Consider the following 14515-nt stretch of genomic DNA (forward strand, 5'->3'; position numbering starts at 1 on the left):
TTGACTACAGAGAAGGGCCGAACTATTGTACTTGATGTAAAACTTAAGGGCGAGTTTGTCCCTATTGTATTGGCTTCGGCCGTTTCAAAATTAATGAAATCCAGTCTGTTTGTTTACTCAATCTTTTAGAAAGAGTTGAATGATTGAGAATAGGAAAAATATGTCTAAACTTGATAAAGAACGCTAAGATTTTCTCCAAACTCATACCGATTGCTTTTCAAAGGGCTTGCCAGGCAAGTTACCACCCGCTCGTCTTGAGGATCATACCATTGATCTGATACCTGGAAGCACACCACCGAACCGGCCACCTTACCGTGTGAGACGAGCCCTGAACAAAGAAATTATGAACAAGGTGAAAGACCTCTTGGAAAAGGGTCTTGTCCAGCCTAGTACTTCACCGCACTGCTCTTCGGTGTTGTTGGTTTTGCATCGATTATAGAGATCTCAACAAAATCACCATCAATAACTACAAGACAACTTTTGGGTTATTTGAGTTTTTGGTGATGCCTTTTGGCCTAAACAATGCTCGAGCAACATTTAACCGGATGATGGACACGATTTTTTGAGAGTATAGACTATTTGTTGGCACTTTCTTTAACGACTTCATTGTTCTCTCCAAGGATGAGGCAAAACATAGAGAACATCTGCTATAGGTCTTTCAGGCATTACGAGATCACAAGTTGGTGATTAATGCGAAGAAAAGTGAATTTGTTCCTACCTGAGATACACCTTCTAGGACACATTGTCTCAGCAGCAGAGCAGGAGTGCAGATGGACCCGGCCAAGATAGAGACTATCCGTGATTTACCCAATTTGAGGAATGTCCATGAAGTTAAAAGCTTCTTAGGCTTGTGTTCGTACTACAGGAGGTTCATTAGAAAATTTGTAGAGGTTGCTTCCCCTTTGCATATCTTGAAACAGAAAGGAGTCCCATGACTGCCTTTCAGACATTGAAAAAGAAATTGACTACAGGACCAGTTTTGACTTTGTGGATTTGCAGAAGTCATTCAAAGTATATTGTGATGCTTGTGGTCGTAGTTTGGGTGCGGTCTTAATGCAAGAAGGCCATGTCATTGCCTACAAAAGCCGATTGTTTTCAAGACCAAAATTGACAGCACAAATTTTTGAAAGAGCTTTTGGTGGTTATCTTGCTGTTACTCAGTGGCGACATTACCTACTCAGAGCGGATTTTACTATCTTCATAGACCATGAGAGTTTATGATACTTCTTGTCACAAAATCATCTATCAAAAAAGCAGATGTAGTGGGCGAACATCTTGTCATAGTTTCACTTCCAGATTGTCCATGTGGAGGGACATAAGAATTTGGTCGTGGATGCTTTGTCCCAGAAGCCGTTGGTTCTGGCTATTTCCATGATACATCGTAGGAGCTTAGAGGATATGGTCGATTAGTATGCCATATTTATAATTTTGCAGATATTATCACTTGGATACGAAATGGTGAGATAGTAGCGGGATATTCCATTCGGGATGGCTACTTGATGAGGAAAACGATGTTGTGCGTTACATAGCCGTTGAGGGAAAAGGTTCTAACCGAATCCCATTGTCCACCTTTTACGGGTCACCGTGGCATAGCTACCACCTTGAAAGGTGTAGAGAGATACTTCTTTTGGCCGGGACTCAAGAAGGTTGTGGATGATTTTGTACACAGTTGCTTGGTATGCCAGAAGGTCAAGTTTGACATGCATAAAGCATAGGTTTGTTACAGCCTTTACCCATACCCACCCGCCCCTGGGAAAGTATTGCAATGGATTTCATTTTTGATCTCTCAAGAACACAGAGTGGTCACAGTGGTATCTAGACTCTTATTGACAGATTTAGCAAGCAAGCTCATTTCATTCAGTGAAGAAAACAGTCAAGCCAGATCACTTAGTGAGATTGTTTGTGGCCCAGATCTTTAGATTACATGGCATGCCTGAGACGATTGTCTCTGACAAAGACCCCAGATTTACAAGTTTGTTTTGGAAGGCTATTTGGGAGAACATTGACACGCGGTTGCAGTTCTTGTCATCATTCCACCCACAGACTAACGCGCAATTAGAGATTGCCAATTTAGTGGTACTAGATTTCTTGAAGTCTTACATCTCAAATCAGAAGACTCAATGGGAAAAGTATTTACCTTTGGTGGAATTTGCCTACAATAACACATTACACTCTTCGATGGGGAAGGCGCCATTTGAGATTATTGAAGGTGTTCCGAAGGTTCGACCCTTCCTAAGCACGAAAGATAAGATTTATGAAGCCGACGAGTACACGTGTGACTTGGACACGACTTTTGCCAAGGTCCACGAGGCTTTGCAAAAATCTCAAGAAAGACAAAAAAGGCAGCAGATCGCCATCATCGCGATTTGAAATTGAAGGAGAACGATTGGGTGCTCTTACATTCTAAGAAGGCACGCCTGAGAAAGAAAAAGGAAAAGGAGATGCTTTTTCCGAAGCTTAGTATACGATACTACGGACCTTTCCAGATTTTTGAAAAGATAAATGATGTCTCCTTTCGACTGAAGCTACCAGATACTTGGAGGATTCACAATTCTTTTCATGTGAGTCTCTTGAGGTGCTGTGCCAAGAGATGGGGAGCCTGATGAGCAACCCAAAGTGGAAGAAAATGAGGAGATCCTTGTTCTAGAATAGATATTGGCACATAGAGACATAAAGATTAAGGGTAAAGCGATAAGGTGGTTCTTGGTTAAATTCAAGAACTATCCTGCATTGGATGCGAAGTGGATGGAGGAGGAGGACCTAGAAAATATGCCTCAGATTGTGAATCTTTACCTTGAAGCATTTGGATCAGCAGAGTCTATTCTAAATGGAACCCCTTGGGCAGAATTTGGTGCAGCGGGTATGCACAAGAGGGAAGTCACTCCGCTCCTTTGTCAACAGATTGCCTCGATTTTTTATACTAAAGTCACTGATGTCTCTTTGAGTTTCAGGGATAGTGTGAGCTGACAATATTCTGGTGTATGACTTTATGAACTGGAATTCCCAATAATATGATATTAATTTGTTCTTGACTTGTTTGAGTGCAGGAACTGATAGACGAAATGAATGCAACATTTTGGTCTGAACGATCTGGACAGACATGGATGCAATAAGGATTAGTCAATCGGGCATCCGTGAGGTCCCGAGTGGATCTAGATGTAATTGCTAAATACGTTGCCGATAAATCATGGTCTAAGATCCGAATGAATTTTGAACGTGATTTGTCAAGTGATGTCGTGTGAAGTCAAGTGATGCCATGTGATGTCGTGTGATGCGACTGTTGATTGGTACATGTGCTAGATGTGTGTTCCTAGTGCGTCGGTACTAACAGTCAGTGTTTGCTAAGACAGTTTATGGCCTTGTCTGTTTTGTAGGCGTAATCAAGGGCAATTACAATGCTTTCAAGAGGGGGGTATGTCACAAACTTGTGATGTGGTAGCCAATACACACACATACACACCCTCCCTTGGCAAGGACAATCCCAAAAATGCTGGCTGCAGAGCTGACGTGGCTCCGGAAATTCCACCGCAGCACACACTAACAGTGCTGATGTGGCAACAGTGTACGGACACGCTCTACAAAATTCCACATTTTACGGCGTGTTTCATAGAGGCAGTAGCATACGCCGGTTTTTGGGCTTGCTTTTGATCTACTCAATTTAGCAAGAGAGAGAGAGAGCTTTAATTGGCTTGCTTTATTTTTATCAAGCAAGGCTTGAGAGACAAAGGGGCTTTATTTTTGAATGCTTTTGATTTTGGGACAGCTTTTGGGGTTCTACTTTGGCATCCCTTGTAAACCTTTAAAAGAGTGGTCTGGGCTCCCACTTCTCGGAGCATTTGGACATAGAGTCTGAGAGTGAGACCCTCCCACTCCCTTGTAATTTGTGCAACAGATTTAATACAAAAAGAAATACCGAAAGGGGTGCCAGTGTTTGGGGCCAATACCTCTTAGCACGGAACTCCGCCGGGCTGGTGTCAAATAAAATTGTGAACTGTTTTGAAGTGGATTCCTGTTTTGTCGCGGTAGATTCTTGACTTGGGGTGTCCAAGTCTGTTACATGACGTTTTGCAGTCTGGCTACCAGCACTGGCGTATTTAGGCCTTTTCATAGCAAAAGACCCCTCTCCTCTATTTGCGTTTTTCAACCAAATCTAGCATTTCAAGCTATATTGTTTTTGTAGGAGAGGAGGGGAGAGCGCTATGCCCATTGAGATCTTGCCTTTCCACACCGGCTCTTCATCTGGTGCCTTGCCTGTCAAGTGCAACGAAAAGTGAATGTTGAACTCTACTCAAGATGAGTGCTCCGAACTTTGCTCAGGATGAGTGCTCCGAACTCTGCTCAAGGGTTCCTTTTACTTACGAAAGAAAGAGCCTTCCGTTCCTTTAGTGAGAGAGTGCAATGATCACAAACAATGTGAATGACACTGTGAATGAAGGTGCTGAGACTAAGAGAAAGAGAGAAGAATACGCCACCAGAATGTTGTCAAACCCTCCTCCAAGGGCCCCCACTCTCTATGGCGAGAGAGGTCTATGCTATTGATTGCACAATCCTTGTACAATGGTCTAGATGCAATAGACTTGCCAACGATGTCACGACGATGATGAGGATGACGACAGGCTATAATCTGAAAATGCTAAGGGCTGAAACCTACAAATCTTGTATCTGCTGAATTCTGACTCTATGTCAGTGACGACGGCGGTGATAACGATGCGGCGACGATGTGCTGAAAACGCAGATGCTGAAATCTGCGAATAGCTGGCTGAATGTGCAAACGCAGGCTGATCTGACCGTGCGGCGAGGATCTGTTGTTGCAGGAAGGTGAGATTTGCGAGGTTTTGGGGGCTGCGGTATGGAGTCTAATTGTGCTGAAAATGCAAAACACTGATGCAACTGAAGGTTTTGTCACCGGGAATCTGCAAAACATTGATGGTAGTCAGTAATTGCAAAAACACTGGGCTGATCTGCTGCAAGAACGCTAGGGAATCTACTATGAATCTGCTAACGCCACGCTCATCTGCAAGTTGCAGAAGCTGGGACTGATCTGCAAATGCTGAAAACGTTAGGCTATCTTGATCATTGAAAAACGCTAAGAGTTCCTGCCGGGGGTCTTACTGAGAAGGTTCATTGCCAGACACTGGGTCCCTGCTGCCTCTTCTACCAAAAAGTGCTAGCACTAGGTTTTCTTATATATTGACTTACCAGAATTGCCCTACCCAGTTTCCCAACAAAGTTACTTAATAATAATAAGTGAAAATGGCCAAAATAGGGAAAATGGGTTCTATGCACTGTAAAATGCTCCTGATGGATACTAACTGTAATATGGTGATCATGCTGTGTGCAACCAAAGGAAATGCAGCTACTCTAAGTGTTTGGACATGCACGGCCTGCGACGAACAGACTCACAAAGGTGCCAGAACACTTCTTAAGCTAGCTGAATTGAATCCTAGTCATGAAGTAGCTTGTCCACATGCACACAGGGTTAGATGTGCACGTGACATCCCCTCTTGTTTAAAGTGAGGTACTGGTACCGAACTATATGGCGTCGAGGGAGATCGCCAACAACTTCTAGAATTTTGGGAAGAACTCTTTGCCGGCCTACTCTGATGTGTGGGTCGTGCTATACTTGAACTTCATAAAGGTCTACAACGCTTGCATCTTTGGGCCGCGACGAAAGCAACACAAAGTCATCTGAGGCTGCTTCAATGGTCAACTGCCTCTATGGATCTAGGTCCACCTTCATCAAGACTCTCCGAGAAGGAAAATTCCTGAAACAACTTCCAACACAAAAACATGAACATACCCATTCCATGTAGAGTGAGTGGAAAAATTCTAGTCTTCTTTAAAGACTATGCATGCGATGTAGATGAACAAAGAGAGGAGTGTCAAACTATTCACCAAAAACACGCAAACAATGAGATCAAATCTTGACTTTCTGATCTAAATCTATCAACTATGGCAAATCACAATGGAAATGCTAATGCTTGAGGGAAAAATTTTCTGGGAATTTTAGAAATTTGAGGGGTATTTTGGGAATTTCCACAAATTAGAGGGGTATTTTGGTAATTTTCCCTAGAATGTATTTCGATTAAAACTTGCAAATTTTGTTGGTTTTCTTCAAGGTAAACTTGAATCTTTTGGGATTTTACAATAATTTGCTACACTCTTGCGTTGGAGACCAACACACACACACACACACACACACACACACACACACACACACACACACACACACACACACACACACACACACACACACACACACACAGAGTCACTGGCAACCTGACATCCTTCCAAAAGGAACTAGATACTATTTCAAGGAAAAAGTGAGTTAAGCATTCTGCAATGAAAAATACTTTATTACTAGCACTCTCTACTTTGGCTTTCAAATACTGCATAAAATCAGTATTACATTTTGTAGACATGCCAGTGGTGTGAGTGAAAGATTATGGAAAGCAAAAGATGAAATATCCTAATATTTGTTGACGAAGTCTTGATTACTGCTCAAGGACCTGAGGTTGTGAACACCAAAAGAGGGTGAAACTATTGTGATGGATTGCGATGGTTGCACTATTGACTATTGAAATCATATTTTTGAGTCTAAAATTTTGAGGGAAATTAGAAGTGTTATTTGAAAATGTGGGTTTGGACTCATGAGCTTAGGTGGTGTGTGCATAATTATATTACTAGTAGAATTTGGGTATCCAGATAATGATTTCAACAACTTTTTGCAGACAAAGACTCTTGTATTTGTGATAAATAAGACATTGCTTTTTGACATAGAACTCTTAGATATAGAGGCATCAATTGCCTGAAGGTTTGTTTATCTTGAATAAAGAGATCAAGGCCATGCAATTGAGCAAATCTTTATTGAAGAAGATATCATATCATTGTCCAACAAGGATCAACTGTCAGAATTGTATTACAATTACATTTTTGTGGAAAAGTTTTAATGACATGCTTTCAATTATAATTCCTGAAGTTAGAGAGAGAGAGAGAGAGAGAGAGAGAGAGAGAGGTTGCAGCTCCTTACGGGCCTCCATTTGCTTATAAGAAGAGAAAAATTGATGGAGGGAGATAGAGAGGGTGATCCAAGGTTTTGAATGCCAGATGCATGCATGCGTGTGTGTGTGTGTGTGTGTGTGAGAGAGAGAGAGAGAGAGAGAGAGAGAGAGAGAGAGAGAGAAGAGAGAGAGAGAGAGAGAGGGAGGGAGGGAGGGAGGGAGAAAATAGTTGTAGCTCCTTATGGACTTGAATTTTTTCATAGGGAGAAAATGATTGATGGAGGGAGATAGAGAGGGTAATTGAAGGGTTGTGCAATAGCGCGCGCACGTGTGTGTGTGTGTGTGTGTGTGTGTGTGTGTGAGAGAGAGAGAGAGAGAGAGAGAGAGAGAGAGAGAGGTTTTAATATCATAGGAACACATGGGAACACATCAAGAGATCTCAAATCTCTACCCTGACAAGTCTTTAATTTGAGATCTGGTTTTGAAGAGGGAATTGTGATAATCGATCCACCACACTCAACGGTTATTATCATACTTTCCTCTTTTATTCACTGAGAGAGATCTCAAAGATCTACTTGACAAGTCTCAACCTCAAAACTATCTGTGCATGTGTGTGTGTGTGTGTGTGTGTGTGTGTGTGTGTGAGAGAGAGAGAGAGAGAGAGAGAGAGAGAGAGAGAGAGAGAGGGATGGAGGGAGAGGAAGATAAAATTTATTGATTCAAATAGACATCAAAGATCTACTCGACAAATCTTGATCTCAAGGTCTAATGTGTGTGTGTGTGTGTGTGTGTGTGTGTGTGTGTGTGTGTGTGAGAGAGAGAGAGAGAGAGAGAGAGAGAGAGAGAGAGAGAGAGAATATTGTCATCTTCCTGGTGTGATTACAAATACTACATTCCACCCTCTCCACTTGTATGCATACGCACACTCACACACCCCTACAAATATGTGTGTGTGTCTGTGTGTGGTGTGACCCAATGTCAATGCTTTTCGTAGCCGCAACAATGCTCCCGCTAGTCTCTTCTTATTTGGAAATTGGAAAACCCTTTTCTCTTCTCCTTTGGAATTTAAACAAAAACAAACACAATTGACAAGACGTTCGAGAGGTCCTTTAAAGATTTACAAAGACTTTTTTTCGTTTCTTCCAAAACTCTTTTTTATTCTCATTTGGAATCTCCAAAAAATCACAAGACCTCCTTGAAGTCGTGATATTAATAAATGGGAAATTCCCAAAATACCCCTCAAATTTCTAAAATTCCCAGAATACCCCCAATATTTTGTCATAAATTCCCAGAATGCCCTTCAAATTTTCCAAAATTCCCAAAATACCCTTGGTTGTGAAATTAAATTTCTCCAAAGATTAAAAAATTTGCAGCTTTTCATAGGAAGACTCATTGCTTATGAATATAAGATGCTAAGTCCAAAATTTGAGTTGATTATGTAGGCTTTGGAGATGAATTGCTTCATTATCTTTAGAGAACATGCCTTTTTTTGCGAGGTAATTTGTGACAAATTACATGCTAAGCACGCAACGTGGATCTCAATTGTCAAAAAGGAGTAAAGATTAAAAAATCTTGAACAATCCAACCAAAATAGATACAAGGGTATTTTGGGAATTTTTGAAATTTGAGAGGTATTTTGGAAATTTCCACAAATTAGAGGGGTATTTTGGTAATTTTCCCTTAATAAATCTACCCATTCCGACTTCAAAATTGAAACAAGGTGGTGCGAGACTTTGCCAATTACGGTGCGTATGTGCACCAGATCACTCCCAGCCAAAGAGAGAGAGAGAGAGAGAGAGAGAGAGAGAGAGAGAGAGAGAGGCACCATGGCATCACTCAAGAAGCTCAGAGTCTGCAGAATGATGGGTTCTCATTCTCAGCACAAGGCGATGATGTACTACACGCCATTCATGATGTTCCCCCTCAAGAAGCCATTGCCTACATTCAGGATTTCTTTGAACAAAGAGGATCAGGATTGCTCCTTGTCAAGTTTTGGTCAATTTTTTTCCTTTCATACTAAGGTCTCTGAATTTGCTGCCATCTTGAAGGAAGACTCTCCTGCTTTAAACTTCAATTGGAGCTCCCCCATTGACTCTAGACAGCAGATTTTGCTCACAAAACCTCAAGAAGATGTGAGCAGATTTTGACCAAATGTTTGACAGAGCTTGTGGGGAAAGGCACACGCAATCATGTTCTTCTTTTGAATAGCTTAAAGAGCTCCCACAATCTCAATTGCATGCCAAGCAAGGTCCTTGATGTGGGGCTCTTCAGCCGTCTGCTTAGTCGACCGTCAATATTACATGAGAGAGAAAGAGACGAGGTTTGTAATGCCGACAAGGATGTGAATTCTATACTTCTATTATGCAGCTTGAGATTTTCAAGCTCTTTGAGCCCCTCCACTTGTCTCTCCCTCCTTGCTTCTCCAAGGCAGGGCTCAGGAAAAGATATGTTTGCTTTATCCAAAGCTTGCTCAAATTGCCATGGGGCCGGCTCAAAGTCAAGGGAGGAGATTCGGGGAACTTTCTCAAATTTTACCCCAAAAGGCTTTAGGCCTGTTCATTTTGGTTGCCAAAGGAAAAAGTTAAGCTCTTTCTATGTTGAAGAGGCTTTTATTATATATATATATATCTATATATATATATATATATATATAATGTATATTATACACAATTGTCCTCTAGAGTCTAGGGTGAGGCTTGATGAATCACAGTTCGCACTTTGTCAAAGTTGAAAAAATGAAATTCGAACCCAGGCAGCTTGATTTGTACTATGTACTAGGTTGTACCCTAAAGTTCTAATTTGCCTAAAATGAATCGTTACAACTTTTGACTGAGCGACTCTCTGTGTTCACAATTCGAATTTCGAGGGCCAAGGCTTTTCTTGCTGTGAGTCATGACGCTATCTGAGACAATCTCTCTCGCGCGCACACATCTCACGCTCAAAGGCTAAAGCCTCGATCACCAATACTCGCAGGCTGCAGTATCTAGTTCGCTCCTCAGTGCTCAAGCCTGACGAGTCACACCGTAGTGGTGCTGGGACCCGGGTACCTGTAGAATCATTCTTGCTTGACAAGTTGACACTGGACAGTGGAGGGCGCAGCTTGCAGGTTTCCAAAGCCTGAGACTCGAGAGTTGAGTGCAGGCTTCAACTGCGCAGCAGCCTCAGCATTGAGCGATTGTTTCCTCAGCATTGAGCGATTGTTTCATGAGCCGCCAGAGGCCTGAAAGTTGGCTGAAACTTCAAAGTTGAAAGTTAACTTAGCCTTTGAGTAATGATTTTGAAGTTTAATCCTTTAAAGTTTAAGAGCCAAGATTTGCTGCGACCTGCCAGGAAAAGATACATATTACAGAGTCGAGACTCAAACAGTAGACTCGAGAGTCGAGAGCATCTCGAGAGTCGAGAGCATCAAGGGCCAAGGCTTCTATTCTTTGACATCAGACAAGGATAGGGTGCGCTAAAAGGTAGCAGGGCGTGTACTTGCAACTCGCGAGGCATCAAAACAAAAACTCGCGTCTCGACTCTCGAGTAGTAAGGAATACAAAGCTTGTCGTAGTCCGTGGATTGCAACTTGTTCTTGGGCAAGCCACCTTGATCTTGACGACGATAAATCAAATCTGCTAAATATGTCCCTAAATTTTTCGCTTGCTACATGTTCGTGCTTAAAGATTTAGGCATCTGTAAACTAAACTTTTTTTTTGTGTGTGGATATGGTTTTTATAGCCTATTTTAAATGGATTTCAATAATGTTGGAAAGGGTAATAAAGGGGGTGAAAAAGGTAATAAGAAACGACAAGGTATGCTTCTTCAATGGGCAGGGCTTGAATCTTCTAAGATAAATTCCAAGAAAACGAAAGGAGATTCATCTAACTTACCAAAGACAGTTTCTATTGATGAAATTTCTTCATTGTCTTTAGCAGACAGGTTAGAATTGGAAAGAAGGATTGAGGCGTGTGCTGCTTTCCAAGATGATTGGCTACAAAAGTTTGATTGGCTTGTATACAATGAAGAAGAAGCTAAGTTGTATTGTAAGTTTTGTCTAAAATATCCTCATCACCATGGTGCTTATTCAAGAGATGGTTCAGTTAATTTTAAGCTTAGTAACTTGAAAGCTCATTGTCGAACTGAATGTCATGTGAATGCAATGGATGCTTTCCTCTTGCAAGGAAAGGAAAGTATTCAAAATAGCATGAAGAGGGCAAAGAACTTCAAAGACGAGGCTCTCTTTACTCTCTTTAGGGTTGCCTATCATATGGCAAAGAAAAATTATGCATTTTCTGGATTTACTGACATGATTTCTCTTTTGCAAGATTGTCGAGTGCCATATTCCACATCCTTGTAAAATGACGACAAGGTTTGTGTGGAGATGGTTTATTGTATTGGTAAGTGTCTCATGAACTCCACTTTGAAAAAAGTTTCTCGAAGTCCTTTCTTTGGTGTCTTGATTGATGAGTCTAATGATATTAGTAAGCATGGACACTTGATTATCTATTTGTCCTACCTCATTGATGATTGTATTCCCACCTAGATCTTTTATGGCATAGTTCGTGTAAGTGATGGGACTGCCAAGTCTATCTTTAATGCTGTTCTTGATGAGTTGAAAAGAAATGATTTTGATCTTTCGAAGCTAATCGCTTTTGGTTCTGATGGGTGTTCGACCATGACAGGGTCAGAGAATGGTGTTTCAACACTTTTTAAAAAACATGTAAATCCATTTCTAACATCTATTTATTGTGTTGCTCATAGGACAGCTTTGGCTGTATCTTCTGTTGCAAAGAATTATGGGATTACAATAACATTAGAGAAGCTTGTCAATTCGATTGCCACACATTTCAATCACTCTAACAAGAGGCTTGATGAGTTAAGGATTACTCAAAAGGATTTGGCGTGCCCGATCTTGAGATTAGAGAACACATTTGATGTTAGGTGGCTAAGTCATGCATTCGCAATAGGTAGGGTATGTTCTTCTCTTGATGCCATTCTATTGGAGACAAAAGAAAAAGCTCCAACTCTTTTTGCTGATTTGTCTAAGTTTGAAAATATTTATTATCTTTTTTTCTTAGCAGACGTTCTGAAAGGTATGTCTATAGTCAGTAAGTTATTTCAAAAAGAATTTGTAGATGTTACTACCGTGTCTGCAATCATTCAAAAAGAGATCAATTTAATTCAGAAGTATTACATTGATCCTCTTGATATTGATGAGAATGAACTTATTCTTGATGCTAGTGGTTATACATTTTTGCGAGAATACGGTACAGATAAAGGTTTTTTGTTTTACTTGCGAGGAGCTATTAGTGGCAAAAAGTTTTTTGATATTGAGATAGAGAGAGATATCTTTAGCATGGATCTAATGCATGCTTTAGAGTTTCAGGTTTCTTTTTCGAAGAAAGTTATTGCTTCTCTTCAAGAACGGTTCGCTGACAATTCCATTTTGGGTAAGCTAGGTATTTTGGTTCCAGCACAGCATCCTATACTAGAGAAATCTCTACGAGATTATGGTAAGTCAGAGGCAAAAGAAATAGCCTCCTTTTATGGTAAAATGAAGTCTTTAGAGATTATAAATTCTGTTGCTTTGATTGATGAGGATGATTTTATCAGTGAATTTCGTAGTTTCAAGCAACAGGCTGCCATTAGTTGGGTACGTTTTATTCTTCCAGATGTTACAGCTGCAATTGCTTGCAATGCATCATGGAGAGACTCGTATCCTAATATTTTGACCATTTGTCAGATTGCTTTAGTGCAATGTTGTTCTAATGCTATATCTGAGAGAGGATTTAGAGCACGGACAAGGATTAAGACAAAATTACGAAACAGTATGGAGTTACAATCCTTGGATGCACTTTTGAAGATCAACATAGAAGGTGCTTCAAAGTTAACAAAAACAGAGTTGGAGCAGAGCATCGTGTTATGGGGTGCTAAGGCACATCGACATTCGTTCACGTCACAAGGTATATGCAACTTGATTCTACAGTAAACAAGGTATGGCTATCTATTGCTTTTATTTGTTACTTTTGATTATTTATTCACCATTTCGTTTATGCCAATTAGTTCTACTTTGTGCTTTCATAAATGTCTCTTTGAAGTTTGCAGATTCTATTGCGGTTTGAGAAAATGACAAATATGAATCTAAATTTTCTACCAAAAAGGTCAAATTCAAGCTATTTCAAGCATGGCAATAAATATACATCTTATTATTCTTACAAATATCTTTGTTTTAAATTTGTAATTTTGCAGCATCTATCAAAGTCGGTTGTCACGAGTCACTGTAGACATCTTGGTCCTCGGATTGGCTCAAAAGTGCTCGATTTATTGCGACAGGTTATCTTTGTTTTTTATTGTTGTGTTGATTGTAACTCTTTGATAGTTTTTTTAAGCTTTCTCAATCTTTTGGTTGGATATTCAACTCTATAAACTAGTCTTAAATATTGAGTTGTAGTAATGAGTAAACGCAATAGTGGATTGTGGGTGTGTTAAAATTTAGTTTTAGTTTAGAAGTAAGCTTCTTGTTCACAAGAAAAATCTTTGAAACTTTACTGAAAAGGAAAACATCCGGTTCATTTTGGTTCGAAAAAGATTTCGCTTCTTCAAATTTGATGAAGCCGGTTCGGTTTAGGTTGAGGGGGATATTTTACTTGTTGAGATTTTAGATTTTTCCGAGCCCTGCTCCAAGGGCTTTCAACTCAAAAAAGCATTCATCTCAAAGCAAAGGTCCAGACCAGAGAGAGAGAGAGAGAGAGAGAGAGAGAGAGAGAGAGAGAGAGAGAGAGAGATAGATAGATAGATTTTATTATCGTCCTCGGAGGTCAAATATGACCTATGGGACCAAAGTTACATGTGATGTAGTATGTGTATGGCTGATGAGTGACTCTCGATGCTCCAAAATTGTAGTGATGAGAGTCGCAATGGAGAGCCCACACTTTGGCTGGGAGAGGAAAGTGTGTAGGTCTAAGTTATGGCTGAAAATGTGAGAGAAGCAAGTTCGGATGTGATCAAAAGCTGAGCACTATAGTAGTGTGTGGTACTCAGACTCTCGAACTTGCAGTGAGCATAATGTGCACAATCGATTTGACTCTTCTCCATTGCCCCAACGCCCTATCTCGCATCGAAGGAAATGGGAGCTAAGCCGAATTGCTGCGATAGTGCGTATCGCGGACAAGGGAATAGGCTCAAGCATGTAAGTGTGAGTACGGTTTCCTCTCTCAGCGAAGAACATGGTTTTGTAGTTGGGGGCAATATAGGTGGTGTAATGTATGAAGCGTGACCCACCGGATTTCTCCCAAGCTGTAATACATTGGCGTTGTAGAAAAGCTTCATTCACTTGAGAGTCAATTGAAGCATCATGTAGCAAGTGTAATGCATCCCATCTCCCAAACCACTTCTTTATGTCTTGCATCCATCCCGTGCTCAAGATCTTGCTTTTATGCGTCTTTTGAACTTTTTTGCTTGCTTCCCATGCAATTGTAGGAAGTCGATGTGAGGGGTTTTGACGCATCTTTATCATGTACTCCACAACCCTT

The 14515-nt window shown here is 40.7% G+C and overlaps 2 pseudogenes; both read left to right on the forward strand.

The window, feature by feature from the left end:
* Positions 1-8826: 8826 nt before the first annotated feature.
* The window catches only part of LOC147429839 (scarecrow-like protein 33), a 29197-nt pseudogene continuing 23508 nt past the window's right edge, over positions 8827-14515 (forward strand).
* Positions 10732-13359, forward strand: LOC147429840 (uncharacterized; annotated as a pseudogene).

The sequence above is a fragment of the Adiantum capillus-veneris genome, chromosome 22, assembly GCF_014529385.1.
Source record: "Adiantum capillus-veneris isolate H3 chromosome 22, ASM1452938v2, whole genome shotgun sequence".
NCBI classification, from domain to species: Eukaryota; Viridiplantae; Streptophyta; class Polypodiopsida; order Polypodiales; family Pteridaceae; genus Adiantum; species Adiantum capillus-veneris.